This window comes from Trichosurus vulpecula, chromosome 1 (genome assembly GCF_011100635.1).
Source record: "Trichosurus vulpecula isolate mTriVul1 chromosome 1, mTriVul1.pri, whole genome shotgun sequence".
NCBI lineage: Eukaryota > Metazoa > Chordata > Mammalia > Diprotodontia > Phalangeridae > Trichosurus > Trichosurus vulpecula.
Window position 1 is genome coordinate 369,528,940 of NC_050573.1, and position 22,056 is coordinate 369,550,995.

General features: G+C 37.2%; 1 pseudogene; it reads left to right on the forward strand.

Moving 5' to 3' along the window:
* The first annotated feature begins 3,574 nt into the window (after positions 1-3,574).
* The window catches only part of LOC118838561, a 57,867-nt pseudogene continuing 39,385 nt past the window's right edge, over positions 3,575-22,056 (forward strand).

A 22,056-nucleotide genomic window follows, 5' to 3' on the forward strand; every position in this document is an offset into this window, starting at 1 on the left:
CAGATATAAGTGGGTTTTTTTTCTGTCTTGGATATGAACCCAATGATGGTAGCTAATATTTAAATGTAACTGGATATGTATTAGAGTAGTACACTTAAAACCAGGAAAACCTGAGTTTGAATCCTGTCTTTGAAACCTAGTAGCTTGTGATCCTGAGAAAGTCACTTAACTTCTCAGTCAAGATTTTCTCATCTTTTAAAATGGGGAGAGTAGCCATGCCTACTTCAAAAAGCTGTTGTGAGTATTAAATGAGCTAACTCATGTAAAGTGTTTTGAAAACTTTAAAGTGTTATTAAAATGCTTGTTATCATTAGAAATGAAGTAAACATTTTTAACGACAAATTACAAAATAAGAGTATTATTAGAGAACTGCTGTTGGGATAGTTGGTTTTCAATTCATTTGTTGGATAAAATACTATCATAGACTCAAGAAGCAGGGGTGTTTTCAACAGTAACTAGTAATCTATATTTAGGGCCAAAGAAAGGAAAATTCTAGTTAGCTACAATATTAAAAAATGGCTGCAATTTTAATTGAAACATGTTGACTTTCACAAATGCAGAATAAGCCTGCTTTAGAAGGAACAATTCAAAAATAGATTTTTTTGTTATTTTCAAAAGCATGAGAACATGATTTTGATTAAATGATAAGGAAATCATTATTAAAGCCATTTCCTAACCATGCTGTTGAGGCATTTGCTTAACTCATAGGCAAAATGAGTTACTTTGCTTAACTCATAGGAAAAAAATATGCACTATTCATTCCTAGTTTGCAAACGAAAGTTTCATAAAGGATCCTGATGTTCTATTTAAAATCTAATGGAGAATTCTTGTCCACTGAAGATCTTTACCATTCCATATGATTCAGGAGAACATAAGAGAAATATGCTATGTCAAGTACATGGATTAATAATTTCTATTAGTTCACTATTTCCAAGAGATACCAATGAATATATTGAAGCCTGGATTTTCTCCAAGTATTTTTTTTGGTACCTACAAGCCATGGAAGAGCTCAAAAGGGATTTGGAAAAGCAAGTTAGAGAAATAGAGGAAAAATTGGGAAGAGAAATGAGAAGGATGCGAGAAAACCATGAAAAACAAGTCAATGACTTGCTAAAGGAGACCCAAAAAATACTGAAAAATATACTGAAGAAAACAACACCTTAAAAAATAGACTAAGTCAAATGGCAAAAGAGCTCCAAAAAGCCAATGAGGAGAAGAATGCCTTGAAAGGCAGAATTAGCCAAATGGAAAAGGAGGTCCAAAAGACCACTGAAGAAAATACTACCTTAAAAATGAGATTGGAGCAAGTGGAAGTTAGTGACTTGATGAGAACTCAAGATATTATATAAAAGAACCAAAGGAATGAAAAAATGGAAGACAATGTGAAATATCTCATTAGAAAAACCACTGACCTGGAAAATAGATCCAGGGGAGATAATTTAAAAATTATTGGACTACCTGAAAGCCATGATCTAAAAAAGAGCCGAGATATCATCTTTTGAGAAATTATCAAGGAGAACTGCCCTGATATTCTAGAGTCACAGGGCAAAATAGTAATTGAAAGGATCCACAGATCACCTCCTCAAATAGATCCCAAAAAAAATCTCCTAGGAATATTGACGCCAAATTCCAGAGCTCCCAGATCAAGGAGAAGAAATTGCAAGCAGCCAGAAAGAAACAATTTGAGTATTGTGGAAACCCAATCAGAATAACCCAAGATCTAGCAGCTTCTACATTAAGAGATTGAAGGGCTTGGAATACGATATTCTGGAGGTCAATGGAGCTAGGATTAAAACCAAGAATCACCTACCCAGCAAAACTGAGTATCATGCTCCAAGGCAAAAAATGGATTTTTAATAAAATAGAGGACTTTCAAGCTTTCTCAGTGTAAAGACCAGAGCTGAATAGAAAATTTGACTTTCAAACACAAGAATCAAGAGAAGCATGGAAAGGTAATCAAGAAAAAGAACAAGAAAAAGAAATTGCAAGGGATTTACTAAAGTTGAACTCTTTTGTTTACATTCCTACATGGAAAGATGATGTGTATGATTCATGAGACCTCAGTATTAGGGTAGCTGAAGGGAATATGAATATATATATATACATATATATATATGTTTATGCATATATATGTGAGTGTGTATGTGTGTATGTATATATATACATATATATGTATATATGTATATGTATATATGTGTATATATATATATGTGTATATATATATATATATATATAGAGAGAGAGAGAGAGAGAGAGAGAGAGAGAGAGAGAGAGAGAGAGCAGGCATAGGGTGAGTTGAAGATGAAGGGAAGATATCTAAAAGAAAGAAAATCAAATTAAGGGATGACAGAGGAATATATTGAGAGAGGGAGATAGGGAGAGATAGAATGGGGTAAATTATCTTGCATAAAAGTGGCAAGAAAAAGCAGTTCTGTAGGAAGAGAAGAGAAGAGAAGGCAGGTGAGGGGGAATGAGTGAATCTTGCTCTCATCAGATTTGACCTGAGGAGGCAATACCATACATACTCAATTGGGTATCTTACTCTACAGGAAAAAAGGAGGAAGAAGATAAAAAAAGGGGGGGATGATAGAAGGGAGGGCAGATGGGGTGGAGGTCATCAAAAACAAACACTTTGGAAAAGGGACAGGGTCAAGGGAGAAAATTCAATAATGCAGAATAGGTTAGGGAGGAGCAAAATATAGTTAGTCTTTCACAACGTGAGTATTGTGGAAGGGTTATACATAATGATAGGCATGTGGCCTATGTTGAATTGCTTGACTTCTTAGGGAGGTTGGGTGGGAAGGGAAGAGGGGAGAGAATTTGGAACTCAAAGTTTTAAAAACAGATGTTTAAAAAGAAAAAAAAAAGTTTTTGCATGCAACTAGAAAATAAGATACAGATGCAATGGGGTGTAGAAATTATCTTGCCCTACAACCAAGGAAGGGAAAAGGGGATGGGAGGGCAGTGGGGTGGCAGAAGGGAGGCCTGACTGGGGAACAGGGTATATTAGGAAGGCAGAATTTATGACTTCAAAGAGAATCTCATATGTGCCTGAAAGGTTCAGAACCACAGGATACAAGGAAATCTCTAGGCAGAAGGCAGGAGAACTAAAGCATGCATTTACACTCCACAGTAACAGGGCCACAAACCAGCATCCCCATTTTGATATGTTGATCAAAAGCTTCCTGGCCCAATAAGTCCGCCTGACAAGAGTAACCAGGAGGCCAAATAGATGTGAGATGGTATAAGGCAAAATTGTATACATGCTTCCCCTCTCCGGTAAGAAGATTACCCACTGGCCTCAAGTCCTTGTTCAGCACTCCTCGCTCCACGTGGGTCAGCTCTGCTACTGGCAGCTCAGCTTCGGCTGTAGGCATCTCTGGCTCCAATCAGAAAAAGAAAAAGGGATCGTCAAGCTGTCCTCTCCCCTCTTATAAAGTTTTCGATATCCTCAAGCGCAGCCTGAATGACCAGGGCAGATTGGTTCTTGAGTTGGCCCCTGCCCCTAGCATAGACCAGGTTAACACCCAATAGGGCATGGCTCTGGAGTTAACACCTCCCCTCAGCCAGCCCCATGACTCATCACACAGGAAGTTCTCCACAGCAGCAACCAGCAAGACTCAATGAGGTAAGCTGAGTCACTCAAGGAAAACAAAGGCCACTCTGGCCACACAGGGCAACCAGAACATACGCCATCTTGGAGTGGGGGGGAGGGTAGAAATGGGGAGAAAATTTGTAATTCAAACTCTTGTGAAAATCAATGCTGAAAACTAAATATATTAAATTTAAAAAGAGAGAAAAAGGAAAAAATAAAATAAAATCTAATAGAGAATTCTTGTCCACTGAAGATCTTTACCCTTCCATATGATTTATGAGAACATTAGAGAAATATGCTATGTCAAGTACATGGGTTATTAATTTCTATTAGTTCACTATTTCCAAGAGATATCAATGAATATGTTGAAGCCTGGGTTTTCTCCAAGTATTTGTTTTGGTACCTACAAAATATCCTGGTTTTCTTGAATAAATCTTTGTGGATTTGTCAACAATGAATTTATTTAACCCTTTAAAGAAAGAAAGAAACAAACAATTTCTAAGGTATGTACTCATAACACCTCAAGCTCAGATCCACACTAAGAATGTTTCAAAAAATGGAGGAATAGTATAATTTAAGAGTCCTACTAAATAAAATGTCAAACAACCAGGAACATAACCTTAGGAAAATTCAAACAAAGATTAACTAGTCCAAAGATCATTAAAAATCATACTGATTGCAAAGCTGTAAGATTTTAAGTTAGAGATAAATTACTAATCTGTGTTAATATAGAGAATATCCATACTGGTAGTTTACCATACTGATGACCACCTAGGCCCACACAATATTGCTTTAGTAAAGTAAATGTATTTTTTATTATAGTTTCATTTAATCATCTGAGATCTGTGTTTGTTACTTTTGCTTAGGAATGACCTTCAGTGAAATGATGAATTGAGGACCTTTGTTATCATATCTCCTCTTCCTGAAATCATTGGACCCTTTTGAATGACTTTATTACCATCAGGAATAGGGCTTTAATTTTAATCTCTGTCTCTCCTCCTAAACGTTGATGATGATAATCTGTTAAGCTTGTTATCGCTATGGCAATGGGGACTTAATATGTGCTCCCTTGAGGGAAAAAATTTGAATTTTAAAACAGGGTATTTAGAGAGGGGTAATTTAACATATAGGAGTGACTTTAATAGTGGACTTCCAGGCATCATGAAGAGAAGAACATAGTTTCAGTCAAGGAAGCTTTTAAACTTTCCCTCAAGTCACATTAAATAAGCAACTGCTACCATCGTGCATTGTGCTCCTGGATTTGCAAACACAACCTTATGAGTTTAGAGAAATGTATTATTTTTGATGTAGAATCCCTGATGTTGAAGGTTAAATCTTCAACAAAACCTAATTATAATTTCCTTTCATGAGATGGCACCCAATACATGTATGTATCACACGTGTTGCCAAAAGTTGCTGTTTCTGGACCCTGAAATCAGGAAGGCTTTATGGTCCAAAATAAGGCAGAGTTCTGTGAATAGACTGTAATGTCAGTGGGACGTGTTAGAATGGTTCATTGATATTCATAGCCAAGCTCAGCATAAGAGGGTACAGGGACAGACTGTCATGTAATCTTTCTTGCTCCATGAGGCAGCATGCTAAGTAGTGGCCCAAACTAATGGTGGATCTTGTGTTTGTTCATTGTGGTCTTTCACACTCAAAGAGGTCGAAAATAACATCATGATGTTGAGATCAAAGTCCATCGTGTCTCACTGTAGCTGATCTGACCAATATGAGCACTGAAGGCTCTACCACAGGCTGGGTAAAAATAGTCCATGTGAACATTTGGGATGGAAATGTGTCTAAATTTGTACAGGTATCACTTCTTTTGAGCTACTGCAATTCTGCTTTGCTCATAAAGCACAGTGCATTCTTTGAAGGGGGCATGCCATGCTTGATTGTCCTTTGCCATGTCTTATGATTGCTGCCAAAATTCTTCAGATAGACCTTGAAAGTATTCTTATATTGCTTCTTCTGACTTCCATGTGAGCACTTGCCTTTTCTGAGTTTTCTGTAAAATAGTGTTGTAGGTAATCATACATTTGGTGTTTGAATAATGTGGCAAGCCCATCAGAGTTGCACTCTCTGCAATGGAGTTTTAATGCTTGGTGGTTCAGCCAGTGTCTGGTACCTTATCTTGTCAGGTGACCTATAGTATCTTCCTGAGGTAATTCAAATGGAAGTGGTTCAATTTTCTGGAATGGCATATCGTGTGCATGATATACTGTCACAGGTATACAACAAAGAGGTCAACACAATGGCTCTGTAGACCTTCAGTTTCGTGGGGAGCCTAATACTTCTTCTCTCCCGTGTTTTCTTTCAGTCTTCTGAATGCTGATCTAGGTATGGCAAATTATGTGTGTGTCAATTTCATCATCTATGTGTACATCCTTGGAAAGTACACTGCCACAGTAAGTGAACTTAACTATAGCATTCAAAATTTTTCCATTCGTTGTAACCAATGGTCCCACATATGGATGGTGAAGTGCTAGCTTGTGAAGAAGTACTGTTTTCTTGGTGTTGGTAGGCCAAAACTAGGAGAAGTGGCAGAATGTCAATTCATATTGTTGCATCTCAACCTGAAAGGCTACACTGATTGCAAAATTATCTGCAAACAAAAAGTTGCACACCAACTCTCCCTCAATTATAGTCTTCTCTTATAGCTTTTTCAAGTTAAATATTTTACAGTTAATGTTGATTTTGTTTTCATCTTTATTGAAGGTATCTGACAGCATTGCTGAACACATCATGCTCAAAAGTATGGGGGTAATCACACAGCTCTGCTTCACTCCACTGGTGACTAGGAAAGCACAAGAGCATTGTATATTATCCAGAACTTGTGCAAACATACATATGAAACTGATGTACAATACTGATGAACTTCTCTAGCCAACCAAATTTCGCCACTACCTTTGACAAGTCCTCTTTACTGACAGTATCAAAAGCCTTTGTTATATTGGCAGACCTGTGTTTACAGTCTTTGTTATGTTCCTGGCATTTTTTCTGGAGTTTTCGAGCAGTAAATACCATGTTGACCATTTCTTGGCCCTTTCTGAAGCAATGCATCTCAGGTATATGACCATCTTCCATCTGCAGGTTTAGCTGTTTAAGGAGGACTCTGGCAAGAATCTTGCCAGCAATGACTAAGAGAGTGACTCCTTTGTGATTGTGACAGGACAACCTAATTACTTTTCCTTAATAGAGATGGACAATGGAGATTTCCTTGATCTCCTGGGGGATAATCTACTCTTGCCATATAACCCAAAAGATTTCAGTCAGCTTTTGTATGAATAGTGGAACTTTTGGCTTATGAATCTCTGCTGGAATAGAATCAGCACCAGGTGCTTTGCCACACAAGAGGAACCTAATAACATTCAAAATCTATTCTTTGATTGGCAGTTCAGCTAGAGAGGGATTGATCTTCCCCTTGATTGGCTTCAGCACTGATTGATGACATTCTGTTGAGAACACTATGGAAATGTTCAACCCATCTATTCGAGATCATGTTCTTATCACTAATCAATGTGGCTCCATCAGCACTGAGTAGCTGAGATACAGTGAAGGTCTTTGGCGCATAAATAAACTTCAGAGGATTGTAGAAGAACTTTGGAGTATTACACTCAATGTGAAACTGAATCTGATCTGCCTTCTTACTAAGCCAAGAATCCTAAATCTCTCTAACCTTCACTTGCACTTTACTTTTGATGGAGTTAACAACTTCTTAGAAACAGAGGAAATATTCTGCTGGCAAACACTGTGGAGGTACCATTTTTTCATTTAGCAACTTCTGAATTTTCACATCATTTTTTGTGAAATCATTCTTGATGTTTGTGAGTATTCTCAGCCAGATGAGTAAATGTGGTGCTGTATACCAAATCTTTAAAAATTTCTCACTCCTTTTCTGCTTTATTGTTGACAACTTATCGTCTCAGCTTTCTCTCCATGTAATCAAAAAAATGTTCACACATGGAGAAGTACTCTAATCTGTTGAAGTTGAGTCTTCTAAGAGTTCTCTTGCCTTGGGGTTACCACTTTTGTTAAAGGCAAATATTTAGGTTGGAAAGGATAAGTCTATGATTGGTCCAACACTCTGTAGCACACATCAACATTGTTATTCCCAAATCTTGTACGCCTCTTCTCCATACAATGATATAGTCTATTAAACGCCAAAGTTTGCTGTGAGAGTGTGTCCATGAAGTTTTATTGCATTTAGGTACATGGAAAAGTATTCATGATAAGGTCATGAGATGCACATGTTTCCAAATCCATTCCTCCCAACAGCTCCCTGTCATGTTTGATAGACTGTGCCTGCTCAGGCATTAAAGTCAGAATTATAAGCTTATCTTCTTTCAGCAAATTGATGATGGGAGTCTCCAAGTCTTCATAAAATGTTTCTTTGATCTCATCAGAGCTCATCATGGTGGGAGCATACACACTGATGATGATGGCACTTTTCTGGAAATGGCAATCCGTTATCACGGGCTTGTCATTCACTCCTTTTGGAAGTATTTCAAAATCAATGACTATTTTTGATTCGATTGTGAAACCTGTTCCAGTTTCATAGCACTCCTCATCTGTGCTCACTCTAGAAAAAACATATATCTAGCTCTGACTTTGTTAAGGTGGTCTTCATTTGCCAATCTTGTTTCATAAAGGACTGCTATTTGGATGTGATAAATGCTGAGTTCTCTTGCAACAAGAATTGTTTATCTTTTAGGTGTACTGGATTTCTTGTTGTCAATAAATGTATACACATTCCATGTACCGTTGGTTAGTGGAGTTTGTTTTGTTTGCACTGCAGGGTAGGGTCCCTCTTTGCTGTGATAAGCAGGCCTGAGTTAGGTGAAGCAAACAATTTTTAGGACACTTTTTTAGCCACTTCCCCATGGAAGAAAGTGAGCAGTGCAGCCCCAAAAAAGGCTGCTCAGAAACTTAGGTGGCTGTCAAATTGCACTGCTGCTTCAGTCCAGTGAGGCAGTGACCCTATGACCTGGGCTACTTGTGTGCAGGGTTGTAACCATAGCTCCCAGTGTATCTACACCTTCTGCCTCATTGTCAGAGGACTTTGGGGTAGGTAATATAGTAAAATAGTAACATAATAAGATAGTTGAATAGTAAAATAATAAAATAGTAAAATTATTTAATATAATAATGAAATAGTAAAATAGTAAATTGGTATGGGTGCCTTTTGACTCATGCCTAAATTGCATTTAAATGAGGCAGACTTATATGAAGTTCTCAACATTACTTCTTCTTCCAAAGTCATTGGAATCCAGTGGCAAGACAAAAGTCAACATGACTGGCAATGGCTCAGTATGTGGTGGCAGTTGTCGTAGTTGTTGTAACAACAATGTTACTTGCAGCTACTGTGGAGGTATGAGGGCAATAACACCAGTACACAAGAGGGCTGATAGCACAGGTTCTTTGATCTGCTTTTCTAAAGGAAAGCAACTTTAAGGGGTTAACAATCTTCCTTTAATTAAACATACATATATCATTCACTCAGTTCAGAGGGAAAAAGTCAGCATCCTGAACTTCAGAGAAAGTACAAAGAAATTACAAACAAGGAAAATAACACAAATCCACAGACATTCTTCTGTCTGACCATACCAATAAATACATAGTTAGCAGAAAGAGAACATCTGGGTTTTAAAAGATGGGGGGTGGGGTGGCGGCGCTCCTTAACAGCTACCCAGAGTCTCATCTGGCCAAATCACTGGAATACTCTTTCAATGAGTGAGGTGCAAAGCAAAATGCTAATCATAGAGTATGTATACACTTTCCAATCAATGACTCTTGATTCAATCAAAGACTCTTGATTCAAACAAAGGCCAGACTCAGTCAAAGACCCTTGATTGCCTTAGTGCTGAGAAGCACTCCAAAAGAAAAAAAAGACAGGAAAAAGTCCCACTTTGCTTACCATTACAATTGTGTGACCAAGCTTTAAGCACTCTATAGCCCCTTCTGCCACCATTTTCATGGCCCATTTGAACAAATTGTTCATATCCACCCATTTGGCTAGGGAAGTCTTCACATGCTTGGGATACACACTCCCTGCCCCCCACCTCTCCTACTTACTAATGCATTTCAGGCTCCCTGATTACCCTCAATCTGGTTTGGCCTATCTGCCAAGATGATTTTACTGGTGTGTTGTCTTTTCACATGCTTCTTGGAGACACAGGTGAGAGTTGGGTGGCAGGTAGACACCAAAGGTGGCTGAGCATCCCTGAAAAGAGCTTCACAGTCCTCACATTAGAGGTACTAGTCCTTAAATACCCCATGGATTGCACTCTCTCATTGAAAGCCAGAGCCACTGGGACTGTGTTTATGTAAAGTTTTTGGATAAAGTTTCTGTAGTGTCAGCTTCTATATAACTGGTGGTGTGATGGAATCAGGAAGAATAGACCAATAGTAAATGTTGTTGGTGGTGGTAAGGCATTTCTGAAAATTATCCTGGAAAGTCTATTCTGGATAAGAAAGATAGAATTATAACTATACCACATTAGCAAGATTACTAGGAGGTAGCAGCAGCCAGTTTTAGCTAGAATCAGGGGCAGTTTAAACCTTAAGAAAGTAGAGTTGTGTAATAGGACACAGCCCAAGGGAAGTGGAACTAAAGATTCCTCTATTATTCAGGTTCCACGGGGATAGGATTTTAATCACTTTGCAATGAACCTCTGGTAATATCACACATGTTAATCTTGATATCCTTGAGTCAATGAGTCATTGACCTTACTTCATAGGTCTTTCCCTTTATCTAACTGGAGAGATCTCCATCTAATTGGAGGCTTTTGTTGAATCATGGTGGTAATTGTATCTCAGCTTAGAGGAAAAATCATTGCATGAAACTAAAGGTTACTGAGAAATATGGAAATTACATTATTTCAAACAGTACCTGAACTTCAAAAGTACTAAAGTATTTAAGGAATAGCTGACCCATAACATTAGGGCTGGTCTTGTGTATTGGCAATCAAAATGGGCACTTAGCACTTAATTCAACCAAGTGCCCTTGAAGACTTTGGCCTTTATTTCGGTGATTAAATTAAGAATCCTTGATGACCTCCTTGACTCAAGAGAGTCTAGTTTATATGGGTTTGAGTGACATGTTTGTGACATCAGAGGCTTTTAGACCACGTGGGTTTAAGTCGAATTTATGTGACAATTTTAGGTCATGTGGGTGAGTCGCATGTGTCACTCACCCTTGTCCCTGAAATAGATATAACACCAGGGGTTGGCTTTCTCTTTTTTGGAGCTCTGACCCACAGCAGTGGTAGTGCGTGTGACTCTGGGCCAGCCCTTGTCATGCTCCCAGCTGAACTCAGATAAATTGGTAACACTGAATTGGTCTGTCTGTTGATGTTTGTAATGTGTTTGTATTTGCTCCAAAGTTCAGGGTGCTGACTTTTTCTCCTGAACTAAGTGAATGATATTTGCATGCTGGATTAAAGTAAGATGGTTTGCCCTTTAATGTTGCTTTCCTTAGTAAAGCAGATCAAAAGAACCTGGGCTTACAGTGTTCTGTGAGCTGGTTGTTGTTTTTTCACCCCCACAGCATCTGCTAGCAAGATTGTTACATGTTGTATAAAGACCAATCAAGCACATGCTTATTTGTATGATTTTTTTTCAAGGATTGCTCAACTAGCCACTGCTAGAGAAAACTTTGTCAAACACTGGTTTCTATAGGATTTAATATCTTGCCATTAAATATGGACTTTTTTTGTGTTAACCATTTTCTTCTCCAATGATCCTTTTTCAAATATTCGAAGAAAACTCCTTAATACTTCTTTAGGTGCTAGTTACTTAGCTTGCTTTGATAATATGATCACAGACTATCTTGAAAGGTTTGGTATTGGATGAAGCTGGAAGTACAGGGAGGTTTCTAGAATTAATCAACCACTCAATAGTGTTATTATCATGACTCAGTTCTTCATATTAGTGGTGAATTTTCTGAGATATCTTCTTGATTCTCTAACTGTCACAACCCTCCCCTCTCCAAGTGTTTCAGGGCTATTTACTTATAAAACCTAGAATTTGATATCCAAATTTCCAAGTAAGTCAAGTGATAGGAAGATTAAAGTGTAAATCCTATCTCTAGCATCTATTACTTATGTCTTTGGACAAATCCCTTAATCTCTTGGAGCCTTAGTTTTCTTATCATTATAATCACTATAGTAATATTAAACTACCTACCCCACAGGATCATTGTTTAGAAAACATTAAGTAAAGTGATATAAGTAAAATACCTTTTATTGAAAAATTTTATAAAATAGTATTGTTGTTTATCACTTATCACATCCTTCTCATCATTTTTGTTGGGATTCAGATAGAACAAGCCTGAGCACTAGTAACTACTCTGCTATTATTTTATATACATTCTGTGAAATATTAACCAGGTAAACACAATGATTTTTTTCTTTTGTAATTGAATGAGAGTATGTAAGTTCCTCTATAGACTGAGTAAAATCATCTTTAGGACAGCTCTGATAGCAGACAAGATAGTAGGCATGAAAACCATTGCACCTTGCTCCCTCCTATTTTAATTTACTCTACTAAGACTATACATTTTGATAGCTTATCATTCACTATAGCCAGTCTGGTAAAAACTATGGACCTCTTCTCAAAATGTTTTTAAATTCATAAAAAAATAAAAGATTAAGAGGGAATCAACTATATTGAATGATAGACATAAAAACATACTTAAGATATCATATAGCTCATGCTCTCACAATTTCTGAGATCCTTCTTGATGGGACAGGTCACATCTAGTTAATAGGCTTTAACCAAATTCATATGATCAAGGCTTTAGAAAACACATAAAGCTCAACAATATCATTGAGTCATAACCATGGTCAAGGATTCTATTTCTGATGAGGATTGTTTTCTGGAATGTAACAGTTACATTCTTTGTCATTAATCTCCAGGTTAGAAATGTCTTCTAACTTTAAGACATAACATCATATAGTGGAAAAACACTTGGAGTCACAAGATTTAGGTCTGAGTTTTGGATCCAACCTTTGTTTCAATGTCTGTGACCTTCACTTCAGCAACTCATAAAATAGCACTAATACTAGGGAACTTGAAAAATCTACCTGTCAGAGTTATTGTGAAAAAAGCAAAGGAAGGTAGCTTGAAGGTCATTAAGTTTTAGAGGTGAGGAAAGTAAAGCCTAGGGAGGCCAATCTGCCCACAGTCTAGTGGCAAAAGCCCCTGACTAGACCTCCTGATTCCTAGTCTAATCTAACTTTTCTCTCACTCCATAGTATCCTCTATGCCAGGGGTGGGGAACCTGTAGCCTTGAAGCCACATGTGCTTCTTAAGCATGGTCCTTTAACTAAATCCAAACTTCACCTAACAAATCCCTTTAATAAAAGGATTTGTTCTGTAAAAGTTAGTCTCAGTCAAAAGGCCCCAGCCAAGGACCTAAGAAGGCTAAGTGTGGCTTGGAGGCCACAGGTTCACCACCCCTGCTAATCTTTGCTTTCTACTGTGGAACAGCCTCTAGATAATACTTTACTCTGTGACTTATCAGCTCCATATGTAACATACAGCTGTCAATTAAGAAAGATTCCTTGGAGTCATTGGCAAATTCAGCTATGGGAATTGAAGCCCACAAGGATTGCTTCAGCTGTTTAGCTGAGTCTGCATATACAATGAGATTAATTCAAAACCTTTATCTGATCAGATAAAGTTCTACCATTAATGTAGACACCAAGAGTCACATGCACTGTCTTACTCCTAAAAGAATGAGGGGGCAAAGGCTTGTGAACTAGGTTACTATGATCCAGGATGTGGTTGTGAGGGCTCTGTATACCATCCCAATGTGAAACTGGCTGAGCTCCTGTCACTTGTCAACCCTACCAGAGCAGTCTTCTTTTCCAGACAGCAAGCCCGACTCTCCCCTGGGGTTTTTTCTAATGAGATTCTATAGTCTTTGCTTTCTTCCTCCCCTTTTCCTTAAGTAAAAGGGATCCATAGTACTTTTCCCATCAAAGGCTTCTATCAACTTGCAGATCATTATGTTAAAGCAGCTGAATCTATTAATGTATGAATGTACAAGATACTCCTCAGACTTTCACAGTATTGGGGAAGATGACAAAGGGGGAAATGCAGGACAACTTTGCAAACTTTCAGAAAAGCCTACTTACATATAAAGCAGAAATCACCATGCAGAGTTATTAAGAAACATAGAAAACACATCATCTTCTGGAAAACACTATGCTTGAATTGTTGAATCGCTTTACATTTTAATGTGCAAATTTGTTCCTTGCCTTTTTGTTGAAAGGATCAAACCATTTGGCATTTTGTCTGAGACGTAAATGCATTAGGAGGATACAGCATAATTTATTAAAATGTATAAAGGGAACAAAGAATAGGATTAATTTTCTTCTTCTCTTTTAATTTGAGGGCCACCACTAGGGCATTTAATATGGGTTAAACCAGATTCAAAAAGCTTTCATTAGACATTTAACATAAATGACTAAGAGCTTAATCAGCACATACCGCTCCAATATATTCAATAGAGGAATTGGACTGTTCATTGCATTATAATTTATAGAGTTTTTGTTTTTGATTACATAAGGGAAATGCATTTTTTTATGCCTTAAAAGCATTCTTTTGTGATGTCAAAAATGTATTACATTATTGTTCAGAAAATGGTGTTTCAATTTGGTGGGGACGTCTGAAATCATTGGAGTGGAAAAAATAACTAGTAGATTCTTCAAAGTCTTGCCATTTGAGGATGTTTTTCCCCTTCCAAAGTTCTTTTCTTTTGGTTAGATAATGAATACTACTTTGCTCTGCTCAACAGCATCTTCCAATTCCTTCTAAGTGTTTAAAATCTATATTTTAGTGCACATTTGCAATTGTGGTTTAAACAGGATTAAAATGAGATGTTTCCATTCCAAACAGGCAGTGGGAAACCACAATGATGGTGAAAATGAAGTTTTCAAAATTTCTATTTTATTTTTTCCTTACATTTGGTGGTAGCATAAAAGTAATTCAGTCTCCACTTTAAACATACTTGGAGTAACTATGTGCATAAGCTGCTCCATCAAAGATGATTAGAGGAAATTAAACCACTAAAGAGGCAAAGCAGCTCCTCTTCTAGAGAAGTTTATCAACATGTTAAGGAAGGATAATTCTCTTAAAAACTGTAGCTGTTTGTCTTCAGAGGAACTATACTTTTCTGGGGCTCCTCAAAATACAATCCATTTCTCTTCTAATCAAAAGCACTGTGGTCCTCTCCTCCCAAGGATTAATTTTCTCTCCTTCTCTGTTGTTCCCCCCCCCCCACCCCTTGCCAAACACATATACTTGATATCTTTAAAAGTGATAATAAAATATCTTTCTCTTATCCTGGAAATATTGAGAGCTCTTATCAGTAGAATAAGAAAGGGCCCACTGTGGCATTTGGGGATTTTGCTATACTATCTTTTACCAGGTCAGCAAAAGTGATGGTGGTGGTGGGGGCCCATTCTCTGTGATATTATCCTTTATTGTTAGAATAGGAATTTGTAATCAAGATAAAGTTATCATTGTGTGAAAGCAGACACACCCGCAACTGTATAACTCTTCTATTTCTCTCTTTTTACAAAGAAAAGCATATAAATGCTGATGTTTATCTTTCGGATCTCTGTCCTGCTGTTCTTTGGCAGATGCTATCTGGGAAAGTGACTGGAATGGAAAATAATAAATTAATCAGGTGTCTCAGATGCATGTTGGGACCAAATAATGCTCTTGCCTCCACTGGGCTGGATGACCCCAGGGAGAGTACTTTGGCACAGTTTAACAAGTGATAGCAGGAGAAGCTTGAACTTTGGAAGGAAATGTGGTCTAGGAAAGAAAAAGGAAAATGGGATTTTATGTATTTTATGTTTCATATATGAAAACATACACAACAGTTCACTTTTTATACTTTTTTCTTATACTCTTCCTTATATTATATATGTATCTATGTATATATAAACATAGCTTATTATATTATCTTGTTTGCATACATATAGAAATCCTTTTATTTGATATTTAAATACATAATAAAAATAAATTTAAAAAAGAAAGTGGGTTTTAAGTCTGGCAAACAGTAGGCACTTAATAAATGTTCATTGAATTGAATTCTGAGTCTAATTCTGCCATTATCTTACTGTTAAGCTTATGCTAGATCAGAAGAGATAATATGAATAAACTGTTTAGCACAATAGTAGGTGCTTATAAATGTTTGTTTCCTTCCTTTCCTTCCAACCCCAGTTAAATTAAGCTTGATGGGCTTCAGTTTCCTATTCTGTCAAATAGAAGGGGGATGGGGTGGATGACCTTACCATAAACTTCAACATTATTTCAAGGAATAACTGATAAAATATATGTTAAAATGCTCTGAAAAGCGTATGATATAGGAATTGAAAGTTGATATATTCCTGGATAGTCAATTTGTATCATCAAACTTGTTTGCTTGTTCTGAGGCTGGGTCTACCTATCTCTACTAGTTTGGAAATAAAGCAGTCACTCACAGGCCCATCACAACTTTTTATGGCACAGAATGTTTAATCTACTTTGTTTCCACCCTCAGACCATTCAACCCATCCTTAGGCAGCCTTGTGGTTCCCTCCACCCCTTTCCCCCTCCCAAAGATTCTCCAGATTGGTGATAAATTTAGGACAGATAATATTTAGCCTTGTTGCAGCTCTGAACATCCAAATTCAAAATATCAATGTTGATTGAATTGATTGATTTTATTGGTCTAATTCAAATTAACAAGATTATATTAAATACTTACTATGTGATCAAATCCCTGTGAATATAAGCATGTAAATAAAATTATCTCTTGCCTTCACGGAACTTAAATTTTAAAGGTGAGAGGGATACCAGAATTCTTGTGAGTAGGGAAAAGGGGAGTTGTCCAGTGAGAGTAAAATAGATACATAATGGATCAAAAACCTGTCTACATCTTGAAAAGACATTTCTTCTGACTTCCATAGTTGTATTGACAAGCAAAATGGGACTTTTTGTTTTGCTCCTTTTTCTTTTGGAGTTCTAGTTGTTTTCAGTCCTAAGGTAGTCAAATGCCTTTGATTGAGACTTGCCTTTGTTTGAATCAAGAGTCTTTGATTAATCAAGAGTTTTTGATGACCTGCTTAAGTCACAAGAAAGCCTAAGTCACATGTGTTCGAGTCACATGGTTGTGACACCCTCTGTGGGCTGACCCTGAAGAAGTGTATATATACTCTGAGGTTAGTATTTTGTTTTGGGGGCTCACTCACTGGAAGAGTGTTGGTGTGGAGACTCTGTGTAGCTCTTATGGAGCCCACCAGCTTTGAAAACCCAGATGTTGGTGCTTCTCTCTCTGGTAAGTATGTATGTATTGCAATTGTTAGACAGAAGCCTGTCTATTGATTTGTGTTTTTGCCCTGTTTATATAATTTCTGCTTCTAATTTCTGTTTGTGTTTTCTCTGAAGTTTAGAGTGCTGGCTTTTCCCCTGAACTAAGTGATACATATATATATGTAGGTAGGTAGGTATATGATGTTTGATTAAAATGAGATTGCAAACCCCTTAAAGTTGCTTTCCTTAGAAAAGCAGATCAAAGAACCCGTACTAGTAGCCCTCCTGTGTGCTAGTGTTAATTAGCCTTATACAGCCACAGTAACTGCAAGCAATATTGTTGTTACAATAATCAAACTCTGAGAATCATCTATATTTGATGCTACCACATAGTCATAATGAATTAACTAATTATTTAAAAAAAAACTTGTATGAAGTGCTTACTATATACAGAGTATTGTACCAAGTCCAGATATAAAAATACAAAATCCAAGATGAATTCCTGGTTTACTTTTTAATAGGGGAAACAACAGGAAATAATCACTAGAGAGAAACATTTAAGTTTGGAATTTTACATAAATAGTAACTCCAGAGAAGTGAAGACTTATTCACACTTTCCTAGATCAATGTCAGTGTTGATTTTATTACCAGTCAAGGAGAAGAAACGATGTGGAAAGTGCGGAACAGTTTAAGAATTCAGCAGCAAGGCTTCTAGCCAGAAGATGGCTAGTGAGTGAAGTCAAGTCAAGAAGTAATTATTAAGCCTTCAATAAGAACCAGACATTGTGCTAAATGTAGAATACACAAATATAAGCAAAAAGGAAAAGAATCATTTCCCCTAACTAGCTTGTAGTGTAATGGTGGAAGAAAGTGTATAAAAGGGGATTGAAAATCTAAAAGGGAAGGGGGAAAATATCCATATTAGTGGCATCAAAGCCAAGAAATAGTCTGAAGAACCATGAGCTGAATGAAGTTTTGAGTGAGCATGGCTGATGTGGGAACTTTCTCAAAATGGAGGTTCTGGGAAAATTTCACCAATCAGAGAAAAAGGTTCTCAGGAGAGAAAGATCTCCCACGGTGAGAGGCATTTCTAGACTTGGAAGAGAAGTCTAGAGAGTCCAGAATAGAGCTGGCAGAGGACTGAATTAATGAATGTGTGGCACCAGGCTTGAATGTGGTAGGAAATAAGAAGCAGTTAGCTATTTAGTTAAGAGATTAATAAAAAAAATGTATAAGTGGGCCAAGCACAGATCCCTAAGGCACCTGTCCATAGGCTGACTTCGGATCATCAATAACTATTCTTTAGGGCTAGCCTTTCAACAAATTTGGAAATACCATAATTAGGCTGGTATTTAGCTCTCATCTTTTCATATATTCCACAGAATTATGTGTGAAACTTTGTTGAATAACCCTTAAAATACAAGTAAACAATATTCCAGCAGTTTTCTGATCTATCGACCTACTAATCCTGACAAAAATAAATGAGCTAATACTATCATAATATTTTCTTGATGAAGCCCTGGAACTTTGAGATAATTATTTCCTTTTCTAGATGTTCACTCACCTTCCTTTTAACAATAGGTTTTAGAATGTTACCAAGAATCATTGACAAATACAATGACCTATAGTTTGAAGCATCCATTTTTACTTTTTTTTTCCTGAAAACTGAGAATACAGATTCTGTCTCAGATTCTGTCACACTTCTTCCCTTCTTCATTATTTTTCAAAGATCACTGATGACAGCTCCATCACCCCATCTGACCACTGGCCTTTCAGTACCCTTAGATGTAGTTCAGCTAGCTTTCTTACAATCTCCTTATGTATCTTCAGCATAAAATCACTATTAACAATTTTTTCTGTCTGAAATTCACACTTGTTGGCAAAGAAAAGAAATAAAATGAGTTGGGTATTTTTCCCTGATTTTCTTATTTTCATCATCTCTTCCACCTGAGCAGTAATCCTGCCCCTTCTCTTCCACAATACAGCTAAAAGAAGCACGCGCATGCCCACACACACACACACACACACACACACACACACACACACTCAAACTTCATATCTTTAGCATTTCTCATCAAGTTCAGGTTCTTCTGATTTTGCACAGTGATAACACAATTCTAGTAAATATAAACTTTTCTGTTTATCCTCCATTAACTATTCTTTCTTCTATATTTTCTATAGTTCTTGGAAAAGGATTCAAGATCAATTTGTAGAGGATGGGAAGCCCTAGAAGCATGATAGGGGATTATAATACCAAAGGTGGGATGGTGGTATCAGAGAAGGCTTCCCTTTTTATTTTTTTATTTTTTTATTTAATATTTTTTAGTTTTCAGCATGGATTTCCACAAGATTTTGAGTTACAAATTTTTTCCTCATTTCTACACTCCCCCCACCCCAAGATGACACATATTGTGATTGCCCCTTTCCCCAGTCTGCCCTACCTCCTGTCACCCCACTGTCCACTTATCCCCTTTCTCCTTACTTTCTTTTAGGGCAAGATAGATATCTATACCCCATTGCTTGTATATCTTATTTCCCAGTTGCATGTAAAAAAGTTTTTTTGAGCATTTAGTTTTAGAACTTTGAGTTCCAAATTTTCCCCCTTCTTCCCTCCCCACCTACCCTCCTTGAGAAGGCAAACAATTCAACATAGACCACACATGTATCATTACGCAAAACACGTCCATAACAGTCATGTTGTGAAAGACTACTATATTTCCCTCCATCCTATCCTGTCCACCTTTACTCATTTTTTCCCCTCGACCCAGTCCCTTTTCAAAAGTGTTTAGTTTTGATTACCTCCTCCCCAGCTCTGCCCTACCTTCTATCATCCCATCTCTCTTGTCCCCTTGCCCCCAACTTTCCTGCAGAGTAAGATACCTAATGAAGTGTGTATGTTATTCGCTCCTTAAGTCAAGTCTGATGAGAGCAAGATTCACTCATTCCCTTTCACCTGCCCCTTCTTCCCTTCCAATAGAACTGCTTTTTCTTGCCACTTTTATGTGAGATAATTTACCCCATTCTATCTCTCTCTTTCTCCTTCTCCCAATATATTTCTCTCTCATACCTTAATTGTATTTATTTTTCATTTCTAGGTGTCATCCCTTCATATTCAACTCACCCTGTTCCATTTGCATATATATATATGTGTATATATATATATATATATATATATATATATATATGTATATGTATATTCTCTTCAACTACCCTAATACTTAGAAAGGTTTTATGAGTAGCAAATATCATCTTTCCATGTAGGAATATAAACAAACAGTTCAACTTTAGTAAATCCCTTATGATTTCTCTTTCCTGTTTACCTTATCACACTTCTCTTGATTCTTGTATTTGAAAGTCACATTTTCTATTCAGCTCTGGTCTTTGAATCAAGAATGTTTGAAAGTCCTCTCTTTTACTGAAATCCATATTTCGTCCTGGAATATTATATCAGTTTTGCTAGGTAGGTGATTCTTGGTTTTAATCCTAACTCCTTTGACCTCAGGAATACCATATCCCAAGCCCTTTGATCCCTTAATGTAGAAGCTGCTAGATCTTATTTATCCTGATTATGTTTCAACAACACTCGAATTGTTGCTTTCTGGCTGCTTGCAATATTTTCTTATTGACCTAGGAACTCTGGAATTTTGTGATAATATTCCTAGGAGTTTTCTTTTTGGAATCTTTTTCAAGAGACATTGGTGGATTCTTTCAATTTCTATTTTACTCTCTGGTTCTAGAATATCAGGGCAGTTTTGCTTGATAATTTCTTGAAAGATAATGTCTAGGCTCTTTTTTGATCATGGTTTTCAGGTAGTCCAATAATTTTTAAGTTATCTTTCCTGGACTTATTCTCTAGGTCAGTGGTTTTTCCAATGAGATATGTCACAATGTCTTCCATTTTTTCATTCTTTTGGTTCTGTTTTATAATTTCTTGATTTCTCATGAAGTCACTGGCTTCCACTTGCCCCATTCTAATTTTTAAGGTAGTATTTTCTTCAGTGGTCTTTTGGACCTTCTTTTCCATTTGGCTAATTCTGCCTTTCAAGGCATTCTCCTCTTCATTGGCTTTTTGGAGCTCTTTTGACATTTGGGTTAGTCTATTTTTTTTCCTTTATTTATTTTTAGTTTACCACACATGGTTCTACATAGTTTTGAGTTCCAGTTTTTCTCCCCTCCCTCCCCCCTCCCTCCCCAAGACGGCATGAAGTTTCATATAACTGTCATGTATAACTTCGCATTGAATTAATTTATGCTCTAGTCAAGTCGTGGAGAAGAATTTTGACCAATGGAATGAATCATGAGAAAGAAGAAACAGAACCAAAAAAAAAAACCCAAAAAAACCCCAAAAACAAAAACAAAAGAGAAGCAGAAAAGGCGAGTATGTAGTGTGCCTCAGTCTGTATTCAAACTTCGCAGTTCTTTCTCTGAATGAAGATAGCATTGTCCATCATGAGTCCCCTGGAGTTGTCCTTGCTCCTTTAGGTTGCTGAGAGAACCGCAGTATGTCAGGGTTGGTCCTCACGGAATCCACATATCTGTGGCTGTGCACAACGTTCTCCTGGCTCTGCTCCGCTCACTCAGCATTATGTCGTGTAGGTTTTTCCAGGTTGTTATGAAGTCTGCATCATCCCCATTTCTTATGGCATTTCTTTTAGTCTATTTTTTAAGGTGTTATTTTCTTCAGTATTTTTTGGATCTCCTTTAGCAAGTCATTGACTCGTTTTTCATGATTTTCTTGTAACACTCTCATTTCTCTTCCCAATTTTTCCTCTACTTCTCTTCCTTGCCTTTCCAAATCCTTTTTGAGTTCTTCCATGGCCTGAGACCAATTCATATTTTTCTTGGAAGCTTTTGATGTAAGATCTTTGAGTTTGTTGACTTCTTCTGGCTGTATGCTTTGATCTTCTTTGTCACCAAGAATAGTCTGAGTCTTTTGCTACTTGCTCATGTTCCCAGCCAGCTACTTGACCCTTGAGGTTTTTGTCAGGGTATATGACTGCCTTCAGAATGATGAATGCTTTGTCCCAAGCTTCAGGGGCATTGTGTTGCTGTTTGCAGAGTTACTTCTGCACAGCAAGCTCTGTCACACCAGCACCCTAAGAATCTCCGTGCAGGAGCATGACCCAGATACAAGCAGGGCAAAGCAA